The 14,442-nt window shown below is 36.5% G+C and overlaps 1 protein-coding gene across 4 annotated transcripts in view; it reads left to right on the top strand.

Annotated features, from left to right (window-relative positions):
* LOC134146759 (protocadherin alpha-C2-like) overlaps positions 1–14,442 on the top strand; it is a 129,082-nt gene that overhangs the window by 55,150 nt on the left and 59,490 nt on the right. The window lies entirely within an intron of this gene.

Consider the following 14,442-nt stretch of genomic DNA (forward strand, 5'->3'; position numbering starts at 1 on the left):
TTTTTAATATTCATTAAAGAGATTCTAAGATCAGCCTAGTAAATATTTGTCTTTGACTAATCTATAAAAATTTAGTTCCTTTTCAATGTACTTTCATCTCTTATTTATTCTTTCTTTTCAAATTCATTCCGAATCTATGTGAATTTTAGTTCCTTTTCAGCATACTTACATCTTGTATTTGTTCTTTTCCACAAAATTTGTTCTAAACAGGCAGGCTAATAGGCTTGTAGACATGTAAGTTGAATTTTAACTTTCTTAATTATGTGCATTGTATTTATTTCTTTCCAATCTGATTATTTTACTCCAGACTCAATAGTTTTATTGGGGAAAACAAACAAACAAAAAACCCCCCAAAACTTCAATCCCATGGTTTCCTGGTTTCATTCCCCCCCTCCCCCTTTTTTTTCCTAATCTCAAATAGAGGTAGTGGAGATTTCAGGATACTGACATTTCAGCGTTTTGCTTCTACCTTGGTGATAACAGTTTCCATTTCCTAAGAGTCATCATTTATAGCTACTTTGCTGTGTAGTCACAATCATATTGAAAATGGAGGAAAATACACATTTATTGTCATAAGTTAGGATGATGTCTCAAGAGAAAGATTTCTTTCTCTTCTTCCTTTCTCTTTCCTCTCCCTCTCTCTCTCCCTCTCTCTCTCTCTTTCTCTCTCTCTCTCTCTCACACACACACACTTTTTATGTAGTAGAGAAAGCTTTGCTACTATCTTCCATTTCTTTGTACATTTTGACTTTTCTTTTGAGTTTTCTTTGCCAGTGAAAATTTTCTTTTCCTTCCCCTGCCCCCCATCTTACTGGCTTCTTTGCTTATTTGTGTTATAACTATTGCAGAAGCAGTGTATCCTGTTTTCTCTAATACTCTTTACAAAGATTTTGCTTTGCAGTGAAAGCTCCAGAACTTTTGCATTGACTTAGAGACAGCAGACATTCTCCATGTTCATACTCTTAAATGTTTCACTTCTCTGTTTCAGTAATAAGTGGCCACTCTTTTATTTATTATTTTGCTTAATTTAAATGGAATTAACCTCTTCTGCATTTAATCTGAGATTTGTTTTCTGTGACTATATTTGTTCCTTCTTTCCCTATTTCATGTACATTGTATGGTCTTTACACACACTTTTTCTTTTTTCTTCTTCCCTGATGTGGTATCATTACCCTATTCAGTACTAAGATGTCTTGTGATACAGTGAGAAAGTGGAGTTACATGGTGAAGGAACCTTGTGTTCAAAAGATAGCTTGTTCGATTATTGCAGAAGTTGAATATGTGCACTAGATGAACTACAGGACCACAGGAGGGAAGGGAAGGTCTTCCGCTGGGTGAGAAGAGCTGAGGTCTACTCTAGAGAACTAGGTTACAAATCTTATGCTGACATTTGGTTTCAGTATGCTGAATGAGTTAAGGTAGCTCCAAATTGTGCTTCATATTCTAGATTCCTAGTTTGAGACCTTGAAATTTGCCCTGTAAACGTACTGAACACTGACAATGACATCTAATGTCAACTGGCATTACATTTTGAATGCATAAAATACATTATAAAACTAATTCATTTGAAAAAGGTAGGCATTACAAATGTAGACAAAATTTTGTATGGATTATTGACCTTAATAGCTCCGTGCCTCAGTTTCCCATTTTAAAATGGAAGTAATAATATTCCAGAAAAGCATTGTGAGAATAAATTCACTGACATGGTGGAGTAAATCTTACAGCAGATCCTTTCATTTCTACAATGAAGCTTTCCAGGTGATATTTAACACAGTTCCAGTCCATCAAGTTGAACAAAACTAAAATCTGTGAAAACTGGAAACTTCACAGGTAAGAGACTCCTGTAAAACTTTCACTTGGAGCTTTTTATAGCTAATAGTCTGCATTTGATCCATCTTTCTCTGCTGTGTCAGTATTGATTGCAACAGACAGGCAGCATTCTGATTTAGACGTGGCCTGGGAGGGACATGCCTTTGGAAAAAGAAGGATATTTCCACATCTGAGAAGCAGAAATTTATAGGAGACTCTGTTACCTGAAGAGTGGAGGGGATCATCTTGCCAATGAGACTAGTTAGATTATCTATGTTTAACAGTGGGCAAATGGTGCTACAATATTGGTCAATGTCCTGCGGGAATTTTGGAAGAAAAATAAAGTAAACAGATGAGGTATTTCCTTCCATGGAGTAGACTGTGTTTGACAATATTGCGTTCCTACCAGTGTGGTGCAAGTCAAAGTATCTTTGTTGGAGATATTGTTAGCTTACTCAGAGAGAGTAAGAGTTAACAGCAGTGTGAACAAATATATAATTTTCCAAGGTTTTATATCTCTGGATTTTTTGAAGACAACATTGTGGAAGCACAGACATTCATGCAAAATATAAATATATAACACTTCATATTATATATCATTCAATTTTAAATGAAAGTTTCTAGGAGAGATTGATATATTTGTATATGCTCCTTAATACTGTACTGTAAAATCTGCTAATATTTTCAGCAAATTGTAAACTACATTTATTTGAATAGAATTCTAACGCTTTTTCATTTGCTCTTTGAAAGGTCTGTTTGAATATTTTAATAGGGCAGGATGATTTGGCAGAACACTGAAAGTTCCTGGAAGAATAATTTCTTAACAAATCTCCAAAAAATCATGCCAAAAATATTTTTGAGGACATTTTGGAATAGTAATTATGAAAAATTTATTGCCATATTTGAGAGGGAGCAGCTATATGAAGACCATTTGACTTTCATAGGCAGTTTCACAGCTTTAACGTGGTATTTCAAGGGGGCAGTTACAGAAGAGATTTTTTTTTTGAACAATTCAGAGGCTGAAATTTGCTCACACAGATTTGAAACTATATTTCCAAGTAGCTAGCAAATTAATACATAAGCATGTTCACAGAGAATTCATAAAAGAAAAAAATGTTACATTTACTGTGTATATGCGACAGATATTTCACTGGGAATGAAAATTAAAAAGAAATCTTGTATGGAAGGATCAAGTCAATTCATATCACAGAGCTTCAAAAATCCCTTGTCTTTTTTTCCCTCAGGGGACTGACTGAATTGATGATCTGAGTAGCATTCACTGCCCAGCAAGAATCTTTCATACTGTGTCAGAAATAGATGCTTTGTGGCTAATAGCAGTAATATTGCATTGTACGCAAACAGCCTTAGCAAAACCTTTGGAGACCCTGTCCTCTTCACAGGCTACTTCTGGGCATCCACTTTCTCCTGTCACAGCAGTAACAGGCTGCTAGGCTTTTTGAACCCTTCTATAACTGGATGTCCTTCTTCATCTCTCTAGTTCTACCCTAGGTACAGTTCTGCTGAACCTGGTAAAAGTTTAATCTAGATCACATGTGAAGTTAAGCTTGCCTTGTTACTACAAAAGGCCTGGCTACTTTTTGTAGCTCCCCAGTCCTCTACAGCTTAGGTTCAGCTTTGCTGCAAAATTTCTGACCCAAAAGCAGAATAATAATTCATTTGTCTCATTTTTCTACCGAATGATAACTTATAAACCTCTGTGACAGTTAGTTATGCTTTGAGTTAAAAAAAAATTTTTTTTGAAAACATTTAAAGTAGTTGTCTTTCAATTTTATATGAAAGTCTTTGGTTTGTGCAGTCAGCTCTCCAGTGTTAAGGAGATGGGGCTTCCCACATATATAGGTAATATAAACATTATAGGACATCTTAGGCTGTGCAGTATAAAGGAATAAAGGCACTTGTATCCACAGCCAGCATAGCAGATTGGCAAGGCTGTTCTAGAGCTTGAGCTGAGACAGGTCTGAAATCCCTGCTCTGAGCTCATCTGTGCTCCAGTCTTCAGAAGCCATCTGAGTCCAGGGCTCCCTGTATGTAGCTGTATCTGAGCCAATGAATCCTGCTGGACCAAACTCTCTGTGCAAACTGAAGCCTGGTTTCTACAACAGTGACAAAGTTCACTTCCCGGTGAATAAATCATGTGTCCATAAAGAAGAATACATTGTGAAGACTATATCAAAGAACTTGCTCTGCCTCCTTGATGCTCCTCATTAATGTGCGTGCTTCTAAAACATCTTCTCTTATCACAGGGAAAATCCTTTGCAGAAGGTAGTTAATTGTGTCAAACTGGTTTCAATGAATGATATCAATTTATACAAACTAAGATACTTGCCTCCTAATATATGACTAGAATACTCTGTACATCTTAATACCTTCTGATAATTGAAGTGCCTCCATGTTTATAACTGTTACCATCTGCTGATTTTTGGTAACTGTTACAATTTTGCTGGAGCTGTCTTTAAAGTGGATAATCTAAAACAAATAAGAGTATTACAGACTTGGATAGTATATTCTATGGATACACTGGAAGTGTACTAGTACAGGAGGATGTTTATTGGTAAAGACTGGGTATTTAGTTCTGGTACAACGAGTTAACCTTTAAAAGGATTATTACAAAGATACTAGACTTGTAATTTGTTGAGATCTAAGAAAGTGAGGGTGGGAGGGAAACCCAGTACTGTGAATCAGGTAGTTGAGGGAATGCTAGAAGATACCCCTATTCAATACATTATCTTTATAGCAAATTTGTGCTTTTCTTTTTGAGGAAATTATTACTGATTCATGAAACAATACAGGCCCAATGTAATGAAAGAAATACTACTAAGAGCGCAGTTTTTTGAGGACTCTCTGAAATCTGTGGTTAATCAAAAGAATCAGAATGAAGTCCAACAGTAGATCTGAAAGGTGTGGGAAGAAAGCCCATAGGAATTAAGACATTCAATTTAGACTTGTAAGGCAAAGAAAATGGCAGCAGAACAGCAGAAAGACTTGATGTTAGCAGAGGCATTTGGAGAATAAAAGTAGATCTGAAAAATGTAGCCAGTGGAAAATGAATATCTGAGAAAGAAGGTGGATTAAGAAAAAAGTTTGTACTTTCCAGTCTTTGAGCAGTCTCTGTAAGACACCCTAATGCATTCTTGTTCCTTCAGTCCTTCTCCAAATTCATCTCTGTTTTGACCTGTTACCTCTTCCATTCTTTCTTGGGCTTTGCTCAGCCTGACGGTTATTTTCTCCTGGAAACCTTGTTTAGTGACTTTTCATTTTCTTTCTTTTTCTATCAAATCTAACTTTTAGAAATCAAACACCTTTGTGTTACTATTTTGCAAAATCAAGGTTTATGATGGTCATTTAAGAACCTTGAGGCTGGTGTTTCCAAGAGGTCTTTTGTTGTTGCTCATGCTTTGCCAGTTCCTTGCTAGGAGACAGAACTGAGCAAGGTAGTTTCTCAGCTGAATGGGCTCTTCACCTTTTGAACTGTACAAATTTCCTGCCTCAGGAATGTATTTGAAATAGGTATTAGACTCAGTTTTCTACCAAACAGCTGTATGGCAATTGGTGCAATATCCTTAAGATTATAGCTGTTTGTACCGCGCACTGTTAAATTCACAGAAACGTGATCAGACCTATATAAATGAAGCATGAGGATATTTCAATATAAGCCAAATTTCAGACTTTTTATCTTATGAGACCTCACACATCCATTCCTTTAGTAGAGGAATGTGCTGGCTGTGCCCTGCTCTGCAGAGGTATGTGATGAAGAGGGAGAAATTGTTCCCTATGGGATTCCTGGTGGGTAAAATACTCTTGGGCCTTCCCTCCATACTTATGATCTGTCTGTGTTCCCCGATACCAGTGGCTTGAGGCCAACTGACTGCGTTGCACAAGTGGGAGAGAGTGCAGAGCTGGGTTGCAAAAGTGAGAAACGTGGTGCTGAAATGTAGGCAGAAGCTTGAGGATTGCACAGAGGGAGTTAAAATTTTATGAACGTTTGTTTTGTTGTGACTTGACAAGTTTAAGCCTGTCATTTATCCTAATCAAGAAAATAACTGTAAAACAGAAAAACATTATGAAGTTATGGGTTTTAGCAAAACCAATAGCTTTCATGTTAGTCCCTAAAGTGTGGACCAAATGTGCAGGTCTATACAAAACAATGCTCCTGGTAATTGTTGCTCAAACAATAGTAGTGCACTAGAGATTTTAAGGCAAATGAGACTGGAAAAATGGGTTAACATGATAAAAGTTTTCAACCACTGGATACTCCGAGAGTATGTTCTATCTTCAGGATCTGTGGGGTCAAGAAACTTCTATATGAAAATCTACACACCATAGATTTTTACCAGAGTTAATTGATGTTTGTATGTATTCTGTGTGTGTGTCTTTTTTGAGGAGAAAAGAAAAAAGTATAAAGCTTGATTAGCTGTTTGCTCAGACAAACTTTTCTGTATTTTCTGTAGTTACATGACTGAAGATTAGTAATAAGAGCTCAAAATAGCTGGCATTTGGTTCGACCTAGAGCTACAGAATATGATGAACTTTGTTTAATACAAAATAGGAAACCAATGAACATTAATAAGCACCAGTAAAGATGCTGTTCAAGGTAAATGTTAACTGTTTGGTGACCGAATCTTGTGAAAAGGCATGGATCTTGCAAAGAGCATCAGGACGTTAATTGATGAAACAGGGCTTCTAACCATTTTGTACTCTAAGCTTGGATAATTCCTTGAACAATGCAGGCTGAGCGTTTTTTTGTTGACAGTTTTCAGATTTAGTAGCCAGAATACCATTGGCTTTCATTATCCATCTCCTCATCCAAAAATGGGACAAAAAAAGGATAGCTAAAATTTGTTCAAATAATCTTAATTCTGCTCTATATCTTAGTCTGCTCTCTATCTCAAAATAGGTTTAGATCATGAGAAAACTGGTAATATTTCAGGAATCATTTATTAAAAAGCAATGTTTTAAGTATATTTCCTCATGTTGACTTATTTTTTTTCTTTATAAAGTCCTAGTCTCATGGAGCATGATCTATACCAATTATATCATCTATATATTCCTTCAAGTAAATCTTTTAAAGGGCTTTTTTTTGGGGGGGGGGTTAGAGGGGTATTGGGTGACTCTGCATACCCTAAAGATATTACAACTTTAAAAGTGTTGTTTTCAAAGTAATATTGCTGGGAAGGAAACCTGGTGTAAAATGTTTCCTCCTCAGATCAGAGAAGCTATGACTACCTTCCTGTCTTGCCTTTTTGGGGCTGGTGAGGTAAAATTATCCTAGTAAAAGATTTGTCTAATCTGAGTTGCCTGTTGGAATTCCTTTAAAGGATTTAGGGTAATTGGTTTAGGATTGCTATTTGCACTTTCCTCTTTCTTTCCTCTTTGTTTTAGTTTTATTATGTATTTTCTAGGGGTTAGAGTTAGTGAATTCCTATCTCCTCTTTAATGACCCCACACTTCTCTGTAGGACATTCAGTCTCTTTAATGCATCTCACCTTATCTGTAAAACTACAAGAAAAATTAACTTGAGCTAATGCAGAACATGGAGAGATGCCAGTTTTATCAGGGTCAGAAAGGAGCTGTAGAGTACAGGTCAGCACTGAAGAATATCATTTTGGAGTTCTTAGTGACAACTTTTTATATTGCAACCATGTATTTCAGGGAAAAGCTTTTCTTCACTTGAGTTGCTGAAAGAGGAACCAGATATTTTTGGATAAAATCTGAACTGAAGCATGAGGCACTGGAGCTGTAACTTCCCACTGTATGAATGAATAGTTTATAACTAGGTAGATCTCTTCTGTGTTTTTTATATTATCATCTTGGAAATGGGTCATTATTCTTTAATTTAGGTAATTTAGATTCTTGGAAAAAGTCAGAAGACATCTAATAGCAGAATTAAACTAGATAAAACAACAACAACAACAACAAACACTGGGGGGGGGGGGGAATCTAACAGCAATTTTCCACTACCTAAAAGGCATTGCAGAGGTGACAGAGCCAGAATCTTTGTAGAGGTGCACTGTAAGAGACTGTGAGGAAGTGGTCACAAAGTGCCACAAGGGAAATTCTCTCTGGCCAAGAGGAAGAAATTCTTCCTTGTGAGAATGGTGCAGCCCAGAGAGGGGACCCAGAGAGGTGATGGCCTCTCCATCCCTGAAGATACTCAAAGCTTGATTGGATACCTAGAAGAACTAGAGACATGTTCAGGTCCTTTCCACATTTTTTGTTTGTTTGTTTTTTGTTTTTTGTTTTTTGTTTTTTGTTTTTTGTTTTTTTGGTGTGTGTGTGATTCTGTGAATTATGACAAAATACAGTTAAAGTTATAACCTTTCAGAAAATAATGCGTTATTCCATTCTCAAAAATTCTATTGAGATGTTTACAGTGGCTCCTACACTATGGTATATTTCCTATAATATGGGATATTTCCCATACTAAAGCCCTGCTTGGCCATGCAATAAATACCATACAGACTATACCTACCCAGCTTCACCTGAAGCTTTGGTATCTCAATCAGCTTCATACTTTTAACTGTAATCTTAAGTTCTTTACTGAAAAAATCTTTTACAATAGCATAGACATTTTCCTTTACTAGAAGACTTTTTTTTTCCCAATAGCTCAGTCCCCACAAGAAGATATATATTTTTTAACCTGTATCTTCAGATACATGTAATTGAGATGTATAGCAAATATCTATATTTTCTCCCATTTCTCCTTATAATATGAGGGTTCCCTGGATGAAACAGCACTATATAAATGTTGAACCTAGTTGTATAGTTGAAAAAGCTGTTGACTGTGTCCACTTGGGGTTCTAGGATACTTGGAAAGAAGAAAAGAGGAGAGGTGCTTCAAGGTCTAGTGTCCTAATTCAGTGGGAAGTTGTGGAAATTGCTTTACTCCAACTATTGATTACTGGTTTACTATATAAGAATCTCTAGCTCATATGCACCTTTTACAAGGAAATCTTAGTCTCAAGTATATTTAAATGTATTTTCTGCCTGGAAATTCATAGGTTCTATTACTCTGTCTTGAACTAGTTGTTAACTCTGTCCAAGCAAAGCCTCAATACAAAGGAGTTAGAGGCAATCATTGTAACATAGTAGCTTTTTATATGCACTGTTTGAAAAAACAATGATGAATCTCGTCAGGAAACTGATTAAAGAAAATGTCTGTTTTCATACATAATATATACTGAATAATTTCATCTTTTAAATATGGCCTGATTTGAATGGATATGTTCTGTTATTGGTTTTTGCTTCTACTGGATGACATTTTGTGAAAACGCTGAAAGCAGTGCTCCAGAGGGAGACAAATTAATGGGATAGAGATTCCTGACAGATTATAAATACCAGTAAGACAGAAGAACAAAGGAGTGTGTGTGTGTGTGTGTGTGTGTGTGTTTCTTTTTTCTTTGTGCATTTAGATTAAATGTCATTCTAATTTAATGTAAAATTCAGTTTACTGGAAAGAATTACTAATACTCCAAAATGAGCCTGTATCTACCTAGAGCCAAGCCCCTATTGTATCATTGAGACTAGCTGGGAGGTAGCTTTGTTGGTATCAACTACATCTGTCCTTCCAAACTGAAGTTATTAAGGAGTGTTTTAACTTCTTTTCACTTCTGCCAGATAGCAAGGATGTTTTTGGAATAATTCACAAATATCTCATTTGAAATACGTAAATTATATATTTCCTTTTTAATGATTTTCTGATTGCTTGTCTATTGCAATCAACATTCTAATTAATTTCACTAGAATTTCTTCACACGTGGTAGTCTAAACAATCTTTTAGTCACTAGTAAAAGGTGGGGAAAGAAAGAAAAGTTTGAACACTTGCAAACATATTTCACCTCACTTCATAGCCTAGGAGTTTTCATCTGAGATTACACTGTCCTAAGACCCATGGAGAAGTTTAGCTTTTCAACAGAGCCAGCATTCAAGGTAAAAGAGCTTGCAGCTTGTCAGGACTGTCATCAGTGTTCTTCTCCCATTAGAAAAGGAAGATGGTCTTTTGTTTAATGGCACAGAACTTGCTTCTGAACTTGAACGTGAAGCATTTGGCTTTCCATCTCATGAGTCTAAAGCATCAGAAAAGGCAAAACTACTATATTTCAGCAAACTTTAAATGCTCCTATTTCTTTCTAACTGGTCTTTTAGAACAAAAGGCAAGTTAGAACAAAAGTAGCAGAAAACTAGATTTACAATAGCTATTATTCTGTTCTGAAAACATTGCCACATTTTTTTTCCTCATTTGTATAAAATGTATTGGATCTAAATATATTGTAATCTGGACATAAGGAATTTTGGTGTGCATTCTGGTAAATCTTCATAACTTTTTGCCATTTAAAATGCACTAAAAATCCCCCCAAAAGCATATGTTATACTACCTCTTATACTTCCTCTCTGTATATCAAGGGTTTCCAGTCAGCTTCACTGAACTAGGAAAATTATCCTTTTTATCAGCCAGATTACTATAAAAATAGACTGTTCTAAGTATGTGTTTGGCTGCTAATACATATGGCCAAGTTCATCTCCAATAAAGCTGGGAGAAGTTTTTGTCTGTCTGAAAGATGGTATTTACTAACTATTATAAATAGTGTCTGATCACTCAATACCTCACATTTTAATGTAATTTTAATTCTTTAGAAAAGGATGTTTTTCAAAACACTTTCACAGAGAGAAACTGGACAGTAGTAATCACTGTATGTAATAGCATCTTGTGTTTGACATGAATTTTCTTCTAATAGCAAACCTATATTATATCTATGGATGAAATTTTGCTCCAAGCAGAGGCTAAACCAATGTGCCATTCTGCAACTCTGTCCCTTTATATGGAATGGAGTAACAGATGGGAGGAGTTTCAAAAATGTGAGCAACTTCCCAATTATTCTTCTCTGTTTAATGAAAACAATTACATGTTTTTAACTAGAAGCTGTGAACTCTTCCGTGTTTCCCGTTCTACCCATTACTGACTGAATGAAACCCTTCCAGTGTTTCTGTTGTGTTCATACTACTGCTTGCTGTTAAAGTTGCCTGGTGCTATTCTGTATAAAACCCTCTAGCCAATTGTGGTGATACTGTATGTGATGTATGTGAGCTATGGATTGTCTGTTAGACAAGTTCAGCTGAACAGTTTGGTGATTCCTCAGACTGAGGGTAGTGAAAATTTTGTCTTGCTACAATAAAAAAGAGACTGATTTCTTACTTTAAAAAGCCTTACTAAGCCATCCTTTGGAAAAGACACTTGGTATTTGTTATGAAGTGGTCTCTGTGTGATGTTTGATCACTATTAAATCTGTCCAAGTTGGCTGAGTTGTAAGCATTTGAGAATTCTTGTTCATTGTACTTGGTAGATATTTGCAAGAACTGGAAAGCTCACTCTGAGCCCTGCCAGCACAGAGGCATGTTTAGCCAAGAGCTGGCAGGACCTTCCTGCAATTTCAGTTGTATATGATTGTGATCTAGACCACAGTTGGGGGTGGAGTTGAGGATGGAGACTGAGGACAGACAGAATGGGAACAATGAAAAATCAATGACCAGCTTAGGACCTGGTTTCAGGGAAGGGGAGGATCTCTAATTTCAATCAAGAAAGTATAAACACTGGACAGAAAGAGCCCAAAGGTCTTCACATGCAGGGCACTAAGCTGAGTCCTGGAAGACAGGATCAGTTCTTTGTTCTTCTGCATGGTTTTGACATATCTCTGCAAGTTATTGTCACAATGTAAACTGATGTCTTTAGAAGAAAGACCATTCATTTCGGCATCAGCAAAGAACTTGATAACACATAGGAAACTATTAAAGAAGCTAAAGATGATGGTGATTAATAAAGAAATTGAAGATGCTAAAGAGTTGACTTTAAATTGCTGTGGTTGATGCAAGAATGGAAACTTTTTATCCAGAGGGATATTTTGAAAGCGGATACTTACAAAAAACCATGGCAGAAAAAGCATGTGTTCTGTTTAGCACAGAGTTTAAAAGTGCAGTTGTGACATGTGAAAGGCTGGCATGTCCTGCAGAAAGAAATACACGGCTTTGAGGATTCAGATGAAAAGGAGTACAATGATGGGGGCAGATTTTTTTTTTTTTTTTTTTTAATCTTCTGTATGTGGGAACTCATAAGTGGACATGAGTTCATGACTTGGGGAGGAAAACACAAAAAAAAGAACTTCTGGTTGCAAGATTGCTCATTAACTGTCAGTAAGAGACCTCCATCAGTAAGAAGGTGTATCAGTCAAGATAATTTTAATGGACCTTGGGGAGTATTGGCAACAATTATACAATGAATGGCAAGACCTGTTCTTTCTACCTGTGCTCAGAAAGGATAGACTGAATTATTAGAGATACTGAGAAGGGTCATGTGAGTGAGGAAAGAAGAATGTGTCATGTGAGTGTGCATTAAAAGGGCTAGAGCTGTTTAGCAAATACTGTTTTATTCTCTAGGAGGAACTCCTTTAGCTACTTAAGCTTAAGGCCAATGCTTCTCAGAAATAGGCATAAAATAACCATGATACATGTAGAATGAAAAGAGAAAAAAGATCCTAATAACTTGAGCCTTACATTGGGGTTCAGAATTTGTGTGTTTGGGTTATATAGCCTTAGATTTTTATTTTAGGATAATTGCTAAACAAATACCCAATAATTAGAAACATATAAAGGGAATATTTGCACCTGGAGTGGAGACAGTATTTTAGAGAGATTCTAGCAAGACTGAAAGGTGTAAAGGCTTTTGTATTGCAGAAGTGTAAACAAACAAAACCTCAAAAATATTAACATTTGGCAGCATGCTCAGTGTGGGTTGTTTATGTGCCAGAATTCTTGCACAAAAGATTGAAAAAGAACTGCTAGTCTTTGGTGAAGATCAAATGTCAAGCTTACTCCTAGTGTATTTACAGTATGGCGATAACATGGTGGTATTTTTGAAGGGTTAGGTACCTAAATGGTAGAAATGCAGATTAAGTTGTCCCTAGTTGTCCCTCTCTGTCTTACCAAGCTTCTATTTGGCTCTTTCTCCTTTCATCTTGTCCCTCTCAGTCCTTATACCTCTCATCTTACCGTTTGTTCAGATCTAGTTCCTACTACTGGAAATGCTTGCATATTTTAACCCTTAACTATTTGTTTTAAAATGTATAAAACCGTAGGAAAGGGATCAGAATCAGGGTCTCCTGTTCCTAGGTATGTGCACTTACCAGGGCACAACACTAGGCTGCCTTTCTGATATCATGAATAGAATTTGTTGCCTGGAGACTGGCTCTGCTGATGGTTGGGGAATGTGGCCTTCTTCTCAGTGGAATGGACTTGATGGCTTCTAAGCTCTGTGCCTTCCACCACTGTTCAGTGTGTCATAGAAAACCAGAAAGGGGCACTGGTGCTTCTGCTGGACATTGTTTCCGGTAAAACCTGAAGTTAAAATGTTATTCCTAACTCTGTGGCCAGTATTAGTTTGTATTCCAAATGCTCATTCCTGAAATCTGTTTCCAAATTATGACAGTTCGAAAACATTAAATGAGAAGGATCATACTGAGATGTTTCAAGTGTGTCAGGTTGTTGAGAACAATATTTTGACTAGTATTATGATAGGGGATTGAATTTACCGGTTACGCTTAATATCATTATCTCCTCTTAATACTCTAATTCTCACATGTCCTACTTCGGTATCTCTGTTCAAGGATGGAAGAAATACACTGAATTTTGTTCAGTTGTTTAAAGCTAGATGTCTGGTGTTATTTGAGATGTACAACGGCTACTGAGCCCTTAGGCTCAACCTGTAAGGTTGGCAAATGTGACACAGGACCTATGGGAGATCTGTGCCCTTCTAGAAGGGCAGATGAGCACCAGGCAGGATATGCAGCATCAGAAAATTGTTGTTTGCTGTTGGAGGAACATATACATATGATATGGAGTTTTCCTCAGCACAAAAGAATTAGTTTGTAAATGCATAATGCAAATCTGCATTAATAATGTAGTGCTATGTGGTGCTAAACATCAAATATGTTATAGCTTTCACAAGGATATTTTATTATGTCAACCACTTTGACCTATTCAGTTCCAACTTCTATACTGAGGAAAGAAATGCTGAAATCTTACTAAAGTCAAAACATGAATATTTGGTGTTGCCTAAGTTTTAAGAAACTTGGAGATAAGTTTGAAAACAGATTTGCTTGGTGTACACTTTAAAAAAGTTTTATCCCTTTAGCACCCATTACAAGTAATAAATTATACATTGCATTGCATGTACTTTCTTCCTTGATAATATCCAAGTATACTTTGCAGTAGTGCTTTAAACCTCACCATAGCCATTTGAGCCAGATATTGCTGACTTCTTAGGGACAAATCAAGAGACATGCAAAAAATTATGAAGCCCTTGATGTAACAGTGAATAGGACCTGGTTCTCCTGACTTCTGGCTTCTATAACATGATCAGTTGCTTCTATCACCATCCCCCTTTTGTCTTGCCTCATAATTTGAAAAGCCTCAACTCAGGTCCAGGGAGCTTTCTTCCTTTTGTTGCTACATGAGACCAACTGCTTCTCATTCCTTCCTTTGGGCTTCTGGATTATAATCTCCTCTCCCCCTATCTTCTTTCTGCCCTTCTCTCTGCTGCCCCCTTTAGACATTCTGTCATAGATG

Source organism: Rhea pennata, chromosome 14, assembly GCF_028389875.1.
Source record: "Rhea pennata isolate bPtePen1 chromosome 14, bPtePen1.pri, whole genome shotgun sequence".
Lineage (NCBI taxonomy): Eukaryota > Metazoa > Chordata > Aves > Rheiformes > Rheidae > Rhea > Rhea pennata.